Source organism: Bidens hawaiensis, unplaced genomic scaffold, assembly GCF_021521415.1.
Source record: "Bidens hawaiensis isolate Kalapana, Puna unplaced genomic scaffold, B.hawaiensis_p1.1 tig00003237_1, whole genome shotgun sequence".
Classification (NCBI taxonomy): domain Eukaryota; kingdom Viridiplantae; phylum Streptophyta; class Magnoliopsida; order Asterales; family Asteraceae; genus Bidens; species Bidens hawaiensis.
This window is the reverse complement of record NW_027491176.1, coordinates 180,449-197,145: the sequence shown is the minus strand read 5'-3', so window position 1 is coordinate 197,145 and position 16,697 is coordinate 180,449. Positions and strand designations below refer to the sequence as shown.

Here is a 16,697-nt window from a genome sequence, read left to right as displayed (position 1 = left end):
CATCAAACAAACATCTCATATCAAATCATCTCGTTGATTATATCATCTGCTTAACAAATTGTAATATAGATGATCACATTTAAATTCTGACTTATCCTTAAGTCATGATTAACGCTAGCACAATTTATGCCAAATATCACTATTTCCTTAATATTTAATAAGAAATTTACACAACTTATTATTTATACTCATGTAATCTCAATTTACATAATTATAGAAGGATTTTTACATCAAACAATATAGATCATATATTCTCTACACCCGCTTTATGACCACAAGTACTGTCAAAGAGATAGCTCCTAAAATCTCTAGGGTATAAATTCTAACTCAAAACGCTAATGCAGTCAATTTAATCTTGGTCACTAATTTCTTTCAGAGAAATTTCTATTCATTTACCCTTACTCACCCTCGTAACGACGCATTGTTCTTTACTAATTCACGCCGAGTTCAAATTATACTGGCACCGTACCGTACTACCCATGCTCATTTAGCTTAAACCTATCAACCTTATGCCTTTCAGGCTTTCTTCATGTAACAAGGTCGTTTTCGCTTATTCGATTCTAGACCCGCAAGACATAATTTCATCAAGCGTACCTTAGTCAAACCTCGTTTTCACAAACCCATTTGAGATACCCCAAATCATTCGATCTCAATTATTTAAGTTTTTATAAGCTCAATTAACAAAGGTGTTTTGAATTAAACCAATCGTAGTTATGTTTTCACAAAGAAGATTTTTATCGTCTTCATCATTTTCGTCTAAACGTATTTTGTATTCAATTATACCTTAAACGATTATTTATCTAAATTAGTTATTTTGGAACAAACCCAACTTGGAAAATTCATCATTTTAAGTATATTTTTCGCATACAATAAAATTTTTCTTATCTTTCCAAAGATCAATATCGTTGGTTGCCGTACTTATCTATACGTTTAGTTTTACTTAATCAAAATTATAGGATTTGGTTCTTTAACATTTCGTCAACTATCAAAATATTTAGATCCTCATAAATCGAAACAATTTTTTTTTCTCAATTATAAAAGACACAATTTCGACAGTCAGTTATTAGTTGACCATACTATTCAATTTGTATTTTCTCATTTACCTTGTTTTCTTAGTAAATTATTGACAACGTGTCAATTTTTACTCTCAACTTTGATTTTTAACATTTTTGTACGTCGTGTATTTATTGATCTCATGCATTACAATTTACATTTCATCTTATAAATTTTTATCGTTGAAATTGAATTGTTATAGTCATATTATTAATTGAACTTGCCATTATTTAAACAAAATTATTTCCACTATAGATTTTTATTTTCCATTCTTTAAGTTAATTTTCACTATAAAAAAAATGAATTTTATTGAATTCCCATGGTGATTTAATTGGAATTTTATTTTCACTATTATCTAATGGCATTGCGTGATTGTTGTCGAAAACCTGCGGTGGTTCGTGGGTACCTCAACAATCCATTTTCATTCTTGTTAGATTTCGTTATTTAGTTGGAATCACGCGTTGGTTCGTAGATATTTCAGCTCCTTCAATTTTTAATACATCTTGGGAATTTAAAATATTTCGATGATTTCTTTAGTTGTTGTGGGAATAGTCATGATGGTTCATGCATTTCCAACTCCAAGTTTTCTTCTATTTAAATAAATTATTTCTCAACTAGTCTCTGTTTTCCATTATTACTTTAATATTCATTATTTATTTAATCTTTCATGATAAACTATGAATACTACAGCTTCTTTATTTTAATTTTAACGATGTTATAGAGATAGGAAAATCCCTTGTAATTTGGGGATATTCTAATGACCCACTTTATTCTATATCCTATTTTAAAGATTTAATTGGAATAGGACTATCTCGGTGATTCGTGAATATCCGCTTCTCAATTTCATCTATTTACAGTTTGTTTGTATACATAAATATTTGCATTAATATTTTTTCATTCTCAATTACTACTACCAGTATTTTAATATTATAATTTACCTCACCTTAAATACACAATTGCGATATTTCAATGTTGTATAAAGTTCTCTTTAAATTTCATGAGTTTCTCATTTAACTAAACTAAATCCCTCAAATTCTTCGTTTAATCTTGTTCAAATTTGTACTCACGCTCTTATGAATTCTACCTCGAATGTTGCAATATTTAAAAATTTCACAGGTTATTATTCGCCTACAATTATCAATTAATTCCTTCATAAACTTTTGTTGATGTTATCCTTGCAATCATAGAATTTTTGATATGTTCACGTAAATTTGTTAGTTGGCTCGTATCCCCACTATCTTTCTTCATAATCGATCTTGTCGACGCGTCATATATCCCAACTTCAATGTTTCTGTTTCTCTTAACTTTTAAGTTACTTTAAAATTTTCACTAAGTTCATTAATCAAATTTGAAAGTTCACCTATATTGCTTTAATAGAATTATTTTATAAAATCTTGAGATTTTACACTTACAATAAATCAACTCCTAATGGTCTTATAATATGTTAACACTTTCATCATATTTATAATAAATTAATAACTTTTCTCACAAATCATGCCTTTCAAGTATTTTATAAACCACACGATGTGACGAGTTATGTGGACCATCCGACGACCTAAGTAATTATGGAGGCCTACATAATTATCGAAGTCCTTGCATGGAAATCATAAAACGTGCAATTGTGTGTTATAATATAGAATTGAAAGTAGTTGGGATAACGGTACGAATGTAGAGATGATAAGGACATGGTGGATACGCCGCTGGTACATCCTATATATAACTGTCCTTATCGGATTTTCATTTGGAGTGTTGTTTTGACTATTCAAAGTTCTATGTTATGATAAATTTTAAAAGTTATATTTAAAATTTTCCTTTTTTAAAAATTTAGTGGTGTTGTTATAGTATTCTTTAATTTCGGGACGAAATTCCCTAAAGTAGGGGAGACTGTAACAACTTGGTTTTTCCGTATACTATATTTGTAACCCGACCCGCTTTAGTATTCGGGTAAATTCTTTTTTTTAAAACAATAAATTATCACGTTTATCGAGTAATCACTATTTTATTATTATTTGTTTATTATATTTTTTTTATTATCAAAATACAACTATCAATTATATACAAATTTCACCTTTAACAATACTTTAATCACATTTCGTATCCAACTCCATAGTTAAAGGACCTCTTTGTAAATATGTTATAACTATATGATAATATCCATTAAACTCGGATCCTTAACCCGTAACCCGTTTCCATCTTCCAAACCCGAGACTCGTATATCATTCTTGGACCACAATTCTCGCGTCAAACTTGGAAATTATTTAAGATTCTTGATCTACATACCATACGCGGCCTAACCGACAGCGCGAATTAAGAAACAATACGTTTATTGTATGCAATGATCGTTTAATTAAACCGCGTAAGAACAATTTGGGTTTTGGGGCCTAGTAATCGATATAATGCAATTAATCTTTCTTACACCACATCACCACCGTCGCAAATCATAAACCTAACACTAATTTCATTTATGCAGTCTGTTATGAACTATACAGACGCAGTATTGAGCCGTCAGATTAGTTCGCCGTTCACCATCGTCTAACTCGCGTTTCTGGTAATTGTTTGCTTTTTTTTTAATCGATTATAACCTTGTTTCAATAACCCTAACACTAATTGGATAAACAACAACTGGTTTAATCGAATTGCAAAATCTAGGTTTTATGTATATTTGGGGTTAATCTGGTCTACTGTTCTTTTTAAACTATATATCTGGTATAATAAACAACTGACACCCTAGCGCGGATGGCTAGGGTGTGTGAGTTCAACTCTTTGAACCGGCCAGGGGCGCGGGTTCGCGCCCCTGGACGCGGTTTGGTCTTTTATTTTTGTTTCTTTTGTTTTAAATGTGTTAATGATATTATAAATTGTTATAAATAATATTTAATATAAAATAAACGTTATTTTACTAAACCGACCTCATTATGGTAGCGTGTCTTAGCAATTAATCTCGCGTACTAGTTTTCGTATATATATATATATAAATTATACATAATATATATGCACCATTCTTTAAACAAAAATTTGTAACAATCGTATTTTAAACGTATTAATCATATTTATAAAAATTAGATTTTCATTAAATAGAATGATAAATATATATTTTAAGCGGTTGTCTTAATTAATTAATATATTACAAGTTATATTTATATATGTACGCAATTATAATTGTATTATATTTAATTTAAATATTATTTAAATAATCATATAATTATTCTAACTCGTACTTATTTATATTTAAGCTAATATAATAATGTTGTCGCAATATCAGTCATATTAGAAAGGCATAGAGAATTAATAAACTTTCGAATCCCAAACATAATCAATTCCCATCAAATATTAATTTATTAAAATCATGTTACATCCTCATAATTAATCTTATTACCATTATTAAACTAGGAATCCTTGACGGTATATCCTGAATGGTTCACCTCTCTCACATCATCACTTATATTTCGTTCATCCGATCAGGTGAGTAATCACTCCCCTATTTTACTTGTTTTCAAATGTTTTGGGAACACTTGCGTACCATTTATCAGATTATTTATCTTATTATTTCTCAAACGCAAACTGTGATCTTTGTGCTGTGTATCAATTGAATGATTGTCTGTTACTTGCTATTTGCTTACTTGCTTACTTGAATCGCATTCGGAGAGGTCCAACATAATCTCATTATAGTATGATCATACGACCGTCGTAGTGGCCGGAGCCCGATCGCATTGGCAATGGTTTCACCGACACCTCATTTTTGGTAACCAATGCCCATTCGCATGGCAACGGTTTAGCCCTTTCTTTATGGTTGATTGTTTATGTATGTGCTATGGTTTAATTGTTTATACTCACAGATAACAGTTTTGCCTATTTTTATTCACTTATATCATTATATATTATTACCACTTTTGTTTGTGTCAAAACTGGTGATCTACTCACTCAACATGTGTTGTTGACAAATATATATTTTGTACGCATTTGCAGGTTATGGATTTGGATTGCTTATCGAACTGTTGCTCACGTAAAGATGACTTTAGGACAATAAACATATACAAGAATAGTTGGTTTTGTATTTGTATTTTTCTTCATTTTTGTTGTATTTAAATGTTGCTCGATAATCAATAAATTAATTAGATATTGTCGCTTTATAATTTCATGATAGTACCTTAAGAGCTGTGGCAATCAGCTCACGCCCCGGCATTTCCGCCTTAGGTTGGGGTGTGACAGATTGGTATCAGAGCCGAAGGTTTAAGATAGGTCTTTAGTGGTGCCTTACTAACATGCTTAGGAACCCCATACGTGCTTGTTTGTTTACCTGATGTGTTCTATTTGATTGTTTACAACTTACATAATTACTTGTTAGATTAAATACTTATTTAACTGCTTAGTTAATTGTTTACTTTATTGTCATGCACACACAACTCCGAAGCTATGCTTCACTCTCAAAATATTTTATTGCTCCGAGACTATGTCTTATTCTCAAAATATATTTTATAACTCTAGGCTTCCTCAACCTCAGAATTTTTCTATTTAAATTTATTAAATTGACTTTTATTGTTGGAAACTTTCTTGAGAATTTCTTAGCTTTGTATTTGCTCTTTTTACTTTGTTTAGAACTAGGGAGTGTGACAAGAATCCCCGCCATTGTGGGAATTGTCAGGCGACCGACACTTTAAGCGTTTAACCTAACCGGCTAAACGGTTACACCCTTTTATTGTGTTTTATTATTTTTAAAATGTCTAGTAGGGTGTAAAACCCATCGGACGCCATGGACACGCCGACTGTACATTTGCACAATTTGTTTTATTTGCGATATTTTGTTGGAACATTATCATGGTGATACACTAGATGTTTCAACTACTTATGCTTGAGTTCGTTTATTCTTTATTTAGTTTGGTCGGTCAAATCGCCATGTAACGCTCATGGGCCGACAAACTTAATTGATTCGTTAATGCGTTAATTGAGTTGGCTCTTTCAAATTGCCATGTAACGCTTATGGGAGGCCAACTCACTCATTTGTTTTGGTTTTGGTATGCTAATAAGTTGGGGAAATAAAATGCCATGGAAAGCTAATGGGAAACCCCGAAGAACATTCGTTAATTGTTTTATTTGTTCAATTTTATACGAAACAATTTATGATTTGATTTAACTATTCAATTATCCTATTATTCTATTATTAAATTATTCAATTCCTTATTTACTAAATCATTTTTATTGATTCGATCTACCCATACACTCAACACATTTTTATTCCCTGATCGGATACAAATTCTTTGTTTATCTGGATTCGGTTATCACGAGCCAAACAAAACAATTTACACTCATTGAAATCGGTTTCACCTATTCATCTTATCACATTATTATAATATCAATACCTCAATTAATTTAAATATTATCGCACAATTTAAGAATCAAATGGCTTTCTTATACTCATGGTATCACATGTATAACTTATTAAACATATTTCAAACATTCAACCTCAAATTCTAATTTGTTAAAAACATATTAAACTTTGATAAAACTTATTCACTCATCAATTAACTCATTGATTTTCAAATTGTATTCTAACTTATCCTTAAGTTATGAATAAACATCAGCATAACACATTTAAGTTTCGTTTTACGCAATAACTCATCTGAAATCTACACTACTATCCAATCTTTCCATTAAATCACATCTTTATTAATCATATATTGTTTTCTCAACATCAAACAAACATCTCATATCAAATCATCTCGTTGATTATATCATCTGCTTAACAAATTGTCGTATAGATGATCACATTTAAATTCTGACTTATCCTTAAGTCATGATTAACGCTAGCACAATTTATGCCAAATATCACTATTTCCTTAATATTTAATAAGAAATTTACACAACTTATTATTTATACTCATGTAATCTCAATTTACATAATTATAGAAGGATTTTTACATCAAACAATATAGATCATATATTCTCTACACCCGCTTTATGACCACAAGTACTGTCAAAGAGATAGCTCCTAAAATCTCTAGGGTATAAATTCTAACTCAAAACGCTAATGCAGTCAATTTAATCTTGGTCACTAATTTCTTTCAGAGAAATTTCTATTCATTTACCCTTACTCACCCTCGTAACGACGCATTGTTCTTTACTAATTCACGCCGAGTTCAAATTATACTGGCACCGTACCGTACTACCCATGCTCATTTAGCTTAAACCTATCAACCTTATGCCTTTCAGGCTTTCTTCATGTAACAAGGCCGTTTTCGCTTATTCGATTCTAGACCCGCAAGACTTAATTTCATCAAGCGTACCTTAGTCAAACCTCGTTTTCACAAACCCATTCGAGATACCCCAAATCATTCGATCTCAATTATTTAAGTTTTTATAAGCTCAATTAACAAAGGTGTTTTGAATTAAACCAATCGTAGTTATGTTTTCACAAAGAAGATTTTTATCGTCTTCATCATTTTCGTCTAAACGTATTTTGTATTCAATTATACCTTAAACGATTATTTATCTAAATTAGTTATTTTGGAACAAACCCAACTTGGAAAATTCATCATTTTAAGTATCTTTTTCGCATACAATAAAATTTTTCTTATCTTTCCAAAGATCAATATCGTTGGTTGCCGTACTTATCTATACGTTTAGTTTTACTTAATCAAAATTATAGTATTTGGTTCTTAACATTTCGTCAACTATTAAAATATTTAGATCCTCATAAATCGAAACAATTTTTTTTTTCTCAATTATAAAAGACACAATTTCGACAGTCAGTTATTAGTTGACCATACTATTCAATTTGTATTTTCTCATTTACCTTGTTTTCTTAGTAAATTATTGACAACGTGTCAATTTTTACTCTCAACTTTGATTTTTAACATTTTTGTACGTCATGTATTTATTGATCTCATGCATTACAATTTACATTTCATCTTATAAATTTTTATCGTTGAAATTGAATTGTTATAGTCATATTATTAATTGAACTTGCCATTATTTAAACAAAATTATTTCCACTATAGATTTTTATTTTCCATTCTTTAAGTTAATTTTCACTATAAAAAAAATGAATTTTATTGAATTCCCATGGTGATTTAATTGGAATTTTATTTTCACTATTATCTAATGGCATTGCGTGATTGTTGTCGAAAACCTGCGGTGGTTCGTGGGTACCTCAACAATCCATTTTCATTCTTGTTAGATTTCGTTATTTAGTTGGAATCACGCGTTGGTTCGTAGATATTTCAGCTCCTTCAATTTTTAATACATCTTGGGAATTTAAAATATTTCGATGATTTCTTTAGTTGTTGGAATAGTCATGATGGTTCATGCATTTCCAACTCCGAGTTTTCTTCTATTTAAATAAATTATTTCTCAACTAGTCTCTGTTTTCCATTATTACTTTAATATTCATTATTTATTTAATCTTTCATGATAAACTATGAATATATTTTAATTTTAACGATGTTATAGAGATAGGAAAATCCCTTGTAATTTGGGGATATTCTAATGACCCACTTTATTCTATATCCTATTTTAAAGATTTAATTGGAATTGGACTATCTCGGTGATTCGTGAATATCCGCTTCTCAATTTCATCTATTTACAGTTTGTTTGTATACATAAATATTTGCATTAATATTTTTTCATTCTCAATTACTACTACCAGTATTTTAATATTATAATTTACCTCACCTTAAATACACAATTGCGATATTTCAATGTTGTATAAAGTTCTCTTTAAATTTCATGAGTTTCTCATTTAACTAAACTAAATCCCTCAAAGTCTTCGTTTAATCTTGTTCAAATTTGTACTCACGCTCTTATGAATTCTACCTCGAATGTTGCAATATTTAAAAATTTCACAGGTTATTATTCGCCTACAATTATCAATTAATTCCTTCATAAACTTTTGTTGATGTTATCCTTGCAATCATAGAATTTTTGGTATGTTCACGTAAATTTGTTAGTTGGCTCGTATCCCCACTATCTTTCTTCATAATCGATCTTGTCGACGCGTCATATATCCCAACTTCAATGTTTCTGTTTCTCTTAACTTTTAAGTTACTTTAAAATTTTCACTAAGTTCATTAATCAAATTTGAAAGTTCACCTATATTGCTTTAATAGAATTATTTTATAAAATCTTGAGATTTTACACTTACAATAAATCAACTCCTAATGGTCTTATAATATGTTAACACTTTCATCATATTTATAATAAATTAATAACTTTTCTCACAAATCATGCCTTTCAAGTATTTTATAAACCACACGATGTGACGAGTTATGTGGACCATCCGACGACCTAAGTAATTATGGAGGCCTACATAATTATCGAAGTCCTTGCATGGAAATCATAAAACGTGCAATTGTGTGTTATAATATAGAATCGAAAGTAGTTGGGATAACGGTACGAATGTAGAGATGATAAGGACATGGTGGATACGCCGCTGGTACATCCTATATATAACTGTCCTTATCGGATTTTCATTTGGAGTGTTGTTTTGACTATTCAAAGTTCTATGTTATGATAAATTTTAAAAGTTATATTTAAAATTTTCCTTTTTTAAAAATTTAGTGGTGTTGTTATAGTATTCTTTAATTTCGGGACGAAATTCCCTAAAGTAGGGGAGACTGTAACAACTTGGTTTTTCCGTATACTATATTTGTAACCCGACCCGCTTTAGTATTCGGGTAAATTCTTTTTTTTAAAACAATAAATTATCACGTTTATCGAGTAATCACTATTTTATTATTATTTGTTTATTATATTTTTTTTTATTATCAAAATACAACTATCAATTATATACAAATTTCACCTTTAACAATACTTTAATCACATTTCGTATCCAACTCCATAGTTAAAGGACCTCTTTGTAAATATGTTATAACTATATGATAATATCCATTAAACTCGGATCCTTAACCCGTAACCCGTTTCCATCTTCCAAACCCGAGACTCGTATATCATTCTTGGACCACAATTCTCGCGTCAAACTTGGAAATTATTTAAGATTCTTGATCTACATACCATACGCGGCCTAACCGACAGCGCGAATTAAGAAACAATATCGTTTATTGTATGCAATGATCGTTTAATTAAACCGCGTAAGAACAATTTGGGTTTTGGGGCCTAGTAATCGATATAATGCAATTAATCTTTCTTACACCACATCACCACCGTCGCAAATCATAAACCTAACACTAATTTCATTTATGCAGTCTGTTATGAACTATACAGACGCAGTATTGAGCCGTCAGATTAGTTCGCCGTTCACCATCGTCTAACTCGCGTTTCTGGTAATTGTTTGCTTTTTTTTAATCGATTATAACCTTGTTTCAATAACCCTAACACTAATTGGATAAACAACAACTGGTTTAATCGAATTGCAAAATCTAGGTTTTATGTATATTTGGGGTTAATCTGGTCTACTGTTCTTTTTAAACTATATATCTGGTATAATAAACAACTGACACCCTAGCGCGGATGGCTAGGGTGTGTGAGTTCAACTCTTTGAACCGGCCAGGGGCGCGGGTTCGCGCCCCTGGACGCGGTTTGGTCTTTTATTTTTGTTTCTTTTGTTTTAAATGTGTTAATGATATTATAAATTGTTATAAATAATATTTAATATAAAATAAACGTTATTTTACTAAACCGACCTCATTATGGTAGCGTGTCTTAGCAATTAATCTCGCGTACTAGTTTTCGTATATATATATATAAATTATACATAATATATATGCACCATTCTTTAAACAAAAATTTGTAACAATCGTATTTTAAACGTATTAATCATATTTATAAAAATTAGATTTTCATTAAATAGAATGATAAATATATATTTTAAGCGGTTGTCTTAATTAATTAATATATTACAAGTTATATTTATATATGTACGCAATTATAATTGTATTATATTTAATTTAAATATTATTTAAATAATCATATAATTATTCTAACTCGTACTTATTTATATTTAAGCTAATATAATAATGTTATCGCAATATCAGTCATATTAGAAAGGCATCGAGAATTAATAAACTTTCGAATCCCAAACATAATCAATTCCCATCAAATATTAATTTATTAAAATCATGTTACATCCTCATAATTAATCTTATTACCATTATTAAACTAGGAATCCTTGACGGTATATCCTGAATGGTTCACCTCTCTCACATCATCACTTATATTTCGTTCATCCCATCAGGTGAGTAATCACTCCCCTATTTTACTTGTTTTCAAATGTTTTGGGAACACTTGCGTACCATTTATCAGATTATTTATCTTATTATTTCTCAAACGCAAACTGTGATCTTTGTGCTGTGTATCAATTGAATGATTGTCTGTTACTTGCTATTTGCTTACTTGCTTACTTGAATCGCATTCGGAGAGGTCCAACATAATCTCATTATAGTATGATCATACGACCGTCGTAGTGGCCGGAGCCCGATCGCATTGGCAATGGTTTCACCGACACCTCATTTTTGGTAACCAATGCCCATTCGCATGGCAACGGTTTAGCCCTTTCTTTATGGTTGATTGTTTATGTACGTGCTATGGTTTAATTGTTTATACTCACAGATAACAGTTTTGCCTATTTTTATTCACTTATATCATTATATATTATTACCACTTTTGTTTGTGTCAAAACTGGTGATCTACTCACTCAACATGTGTTGTTGACAAATATATATTTTGTACGCATTTGCAGGTTATGGATTTGGATTGCTTATCGAACTGTTGCTCACGTAGAGATGACTTTAGGACAATAAACATATACAAGAATAGTTGGTTTTGTATTTGTATTTTTCTTCATTTTTGTTGTATTTAAATGTTGCTCGATAATCAATAAATTAATTAGATATTGTCGCTTTATAATTTCATGATAGTACCTTAAGAGCTGTGGCAATCAGCTCACGCCCCGGCATTTCCGCCTTAGGTTGGGGTGTGACATACGGGAGGTTGGAGATATGGGTGTGAGACGGATGCGGTGGTGGTGGTTTCCGGTGGGAACGGAAAGGGCTTTTGTCGTCGAAGAAGACGACGGTGGTTGTGGCTTGACGGAGATGGAGCTCTGTGGCAATGGAGTAAGAAGAGGAGACGGGAGGGGGGTTGGGGTAATTAATAATTATATATGTATAAATATTTTAATTAATAGTTTCTAATTGTTTTAAAATGTTTTTTTAAGTAAATTATTAAATGACTAATTTGTCCTCATGTGCAAGGCACATGATCATACTTAACGATAAAAACTAACTGAGATAGTGTTAAAGGACAAATGGTGTAACATTTTAAAACATAAAGTACATATTATGTTACTTTTGAAAATAAATAACCACTGAAATTTGATGTAAACATAAAAGACAATATATGTAATTCGGTCTAAAATAAAATAAATTTGATCACGTTTGACACGAATCTATAGTAATGGCGCACGTTAAGCGGTGCACCATAAACGTGTAAATTTACCTTGTCTTCCTTTCCTACTTTGACCTTCTCTCCTACAATTGTTATCCCACAAATGGGCTTCGTATCTCCCTGTCCATCTATGTCTTCAAAATTTATAAGAAAAACATATTAAAAATTATAATAATAACAGGATGAACTACACAACAATAAATTATTGTGATGAGAAATAACAAACCAAAATCATCTATCAATAGTTACATTTTTTTTATATATTTTTACGGTAAAAAAATATATACACATAAAAAACCATTAACTAATTTAGGTCATAAATAATTGAATTTGTTAATATTTCTTTTGAGATATCAGGAGAAACGAATAACAGTCGTATTTTATGACGAAACCGGTAAATTTACACCGCGTATAAAATTTTTCAGACAAAAACACAAAAATTTACGCTAGTGAGAAAAAAAATTTTGGGGTGGGGGTGGTTGACTTTCTACCGTAACTAACCTTCGCCAGTGCATATATCGTTGTTGCTATGACTAGTAAACAATAAATTAAACTGTTATTTTCGTGCATGTTCATTTAGGCTAACGGGTCTACACCAGTGGGCAATCCCTCACTGGTCTGACGTGTATTTTGGATAAAAATCGACTAAGGATAATGTATCCAAATCTGTCAAGTGAGGTATAGTGCCAACATGATAATAATGATTGTATAAATGAGGTCTTGATGAACACAAGGATTTGATCACAAAGGAAAAAACCCTTAATTACGATAATCTTTACTTCGGTCAAAAACTAACAAGGTAATCTTTGGTCGAATTGCTTCGGTCAAGGATTAACAAGGTAATCTTTGGTCGGATGGTACGTGATTATAGTAATCTCCGGCACAAAAAAACCCCGGACGGTGAAAACTATCACCGTCAAGTTTATTAATAGTAAAAGGTGATTACAAGGGTTGGAGTTGTTGATCAACAGTTACAATGAAAGCTATGTGTGTGTTTTTCTGATGAGCTAGCAGCTAGAATACGAGTGTAAATGTGAGCGTGTGTATGTCTAATGTTGATCACAACTCGTTTATATAAAGAAAATAATAAGTAACTAACTAACAACTATATCCTATAAATCCGCTAGTCTTCCACTCTTTATCATTGTGTGCTTTGACCACGTGCTAATAGCAGTTCAGTAACGAATTAAGTGGTGGACCAGGTCTAGGAACCATAGTTGATATTCAAACATCAGTCTTCATACGAAATTGTCCATTTTAGCTATACTGAATAAGAATCTTGTATCCATACTCCAGCTAGAGAATACTCCATGAGGATAATTGATGTCAGCATGTCCTAATATTGTTATACCTGTCTAACACATCACCATACTAAACACAATCATTAGTAAACAAATAACACCGAGGATCATTAATCCTTTATAACCTGTTATATATCTCAAGGATAATCTATCCATAAGATAATTAAGGATTAAGGATCCTCAGTGTAAAATTCATGCCCTAACAATTGCCCCCAAAATGGCGGGTGATTGTGTAAAACAGCTGTCATTTTGAATTTCAAATCCCTTCAAAAAAGAAGGTGATTAGATGTGTGTCAGGCGGTTTAATATCTACAAACCATAATTATACGCCGCCTATATATGCGATGATTATAACTCTTTTATAACCACAGATCCAGGCGTCTCTCAGGTATCCTTCTTTCCTCTTGTTTATTTTCTATCAACATGTCGACTACTTCTGTACCCTCTTCGTCTTCATATTTCAATCATACCAACCCCGATGATCTTTATCCACAAGGCATCTTCCAAGCCCCCTCTTCCGAGACCTGTAAGTTCACAGATCCAGAAATCAATGAAATCCGATCACACTTTCCAGCAGATACAGTTTTCCGACCCTTCGACCCGTAGCGATAGTATTTCGAAAAACTGGGTTTGCTTTCCGGCCCAACCATTTTTGATAGGCTACAAGTATCCTTTTACCAATTTCACCCAAAGGTTCTTCACCTTAACGGGAATCAGTTACATACAGGCCATGCCGATGTTGTGGAGAACCCTTCATACCATAGAGAGGGTTACCGAAGAAGAAGGAGTCGAGTTCGGCTTAGCAGAGTTAGCATACCTGTACAATCTTGTTACCCATGGTTCCAAACGCTTCATCTTCAAATCGAAACCTCACCAAGAAATTCCTATTTTCAAAGTCACCCTTAATGGTACCCTCTAGAAAAACCAATTTTTCTTCGTAAGAAGGGATTCCATTCCAGGTGGAACTAACCTTACCAAAAAGTGGATACCAAAGGGTAGGATCTAGGATCCTTAGGTAACCAAGGCAGGATACTTTATTCTTCTGCTAATAATTTTCATTGCTTGTGTAGTTGAAAATTTCGATTTGCTATCTGATCTTCCTGGAGTCAAAGATAGAGTCAAGAAGTTCTTATCACTGGATCCTGCAATCAGAACCTTTCAAGCCAAGTTTATTGAAGCTTTTCAAGGATCAAACTCAGAGTCAATCATGTCAAGTAAGAGTAGTAATTTTTAGTATTAAAATGTGTTAGAGTTGAAAACTTATCTGTCATTTGCTGTTTACAGGTGCTCCAAAATCAGGCTAGTCTGCTTCCAAGTTCTCCCTTAAGGATATTGACTGCATGTTTACCAAGAAAGAGACCCCGAAATCAACTCCTACGTCCGAACCTCGTCCGATCACAACCCGAGTGTAACATCCCCAAAATTTTGATCCAAATTTGACAACTTAAGAAAGTTGAAGGATCAAAAATAATCTCAAGATAAGTAATGAGAAAATATTAAAATAAGGAAATATAAGAAAAATAAAGAAAACAAAAATATTTCCTAAAGCTAAGTATTCTTACATGAAAGAAACTCCATCCCACATTGGAAGATGTAAGAAAGTGGAAGCATTCCACTAAAGTATAAATAAGGAAAATGGAATCCATCTCACATTGGAAGTGGTAAAGAAATGGAAGCTCTTTATAAGAGATAGAATTTCCATAGTTATATTCTTTATGAATATCATGCACCAAGTGGTCCTAGCGGAGGGTGCGTAGCACCTGACGCGCACGCGCTCGGGCTCGGGCGAGGACGCGGGCGACGACGAAGGGCTTTGGGTGCAATGTGGCGCTTTGATGGCGCACTTTGCACTTCGCACGTTTGGACAACGAGAATTAGACCTGAAGTGGCAAGCTGTAAAAGATGAAGGACCAAAAGCGAAAAATAATATCCAGGAACCCATCGCGCTACGCGATGAGTCCAAGGAGACGGCCATCGCGTATCGCGATGGGCCGTGATGACGCATCAACACGTGTCACACTCTGGTGACACGTGGCAGCAGGGCGTGACACGTGTCAGGCCACGTGTCAACACATGGCGGGCATGCAGAAAGGTACCCGTCACGATACGCGACAGCGTTGAAAATGGAACCCATCGCGTATCGCGATAGGATCCAAAATGGGCTATAAATAGGGCAGGTCACGGCATTTCTCATGCACACCTCCCACTCTCTCTCTAAAACAACTTTCTCTCTCTACCTCGGTTTGCGTGCCGAACATCGTTTTGCGTGCCACCGCCCCGACAATCATAACCTCGTAATCCGTGCCAAATACTCGGTGTTTTCCTCGAAGTGCGTGCCACTCAAGAAACCCGACATTCCGTCTCGAAGTACGTGCACGACCCAGCTACCGAACGTTGCGTCGATTTGCATAGAGTAGAAGTGTTGCCCGCATAAACTTAGGAATATCTAACTCCGAATACCCGTGTGAGGTAAGGGGTTCTGCCTAAGTTATTATTTTATTATAAACGGCTTAGACCCTAGTCGAAGTTATAGCAAAACCTTGATTTCGATTAAGAATAATATAACTTTTCTTGAGCAAAGTTTATAGTCAAAATGATATTTCTTTATGACTAAGAAATATAATACAAGATATTATAGTTATGAAATTAATGTTTCTTCTTGAAGAAGAAACTCAGTATAGACGTTTCTTCTTGAAGAAGAAACGTAGCATATAATTGGTAAATGAAGCAAAGGACTAAAGGTCCAAATGTTTTAAAGAAACAAATGGTTTTATCAAGGTTAAAAGCTATACGAAATAGACTAAAGGTCTAAAGCTAGATCGTTTATCTAGTTATTTATACAAAGGTTAGTTTTATTGATAAAGAAGAGGACTAAAAGTCCAAATGTAACAAATAATTGATAAAGAAGAGGACTAAAGGTCCAAATGTTTTATATAAACAACTGAT

The 16,697-nt window shown here is 32.4% G+C and overlaps 1 pseudogene across 1 annotated transcript in view; it reads right to left on the bottom strand.

The window, feature by feature from the left end:
* The window catches only part of LOC143622609 (AP2-like ethylene-responsive transcription factor AIL5), a 51,419-nt pseudogene extending 38,454 nt beyond the window's left edge, over window positions 1-12,965 (bottom strand). The window contains exons 1-2 of the transcript XR_013151754.1: window positions 12,952-12,965; window positions 12,502-12,584 (exon numbers count right to left, since the gene is read on the bottom strand). The product of XR_013151754.1 is annotated as an AP2-like ethylene-responsive transcription factor AIL5 (transcript). The remainder of the gene's footprint in view (window positions 1-12,501; window positions 12,585-12,951) is intronic.
* Between the last annotated feature and the right edge of the window lie 3,732 nt (window positions 12,966-16,697).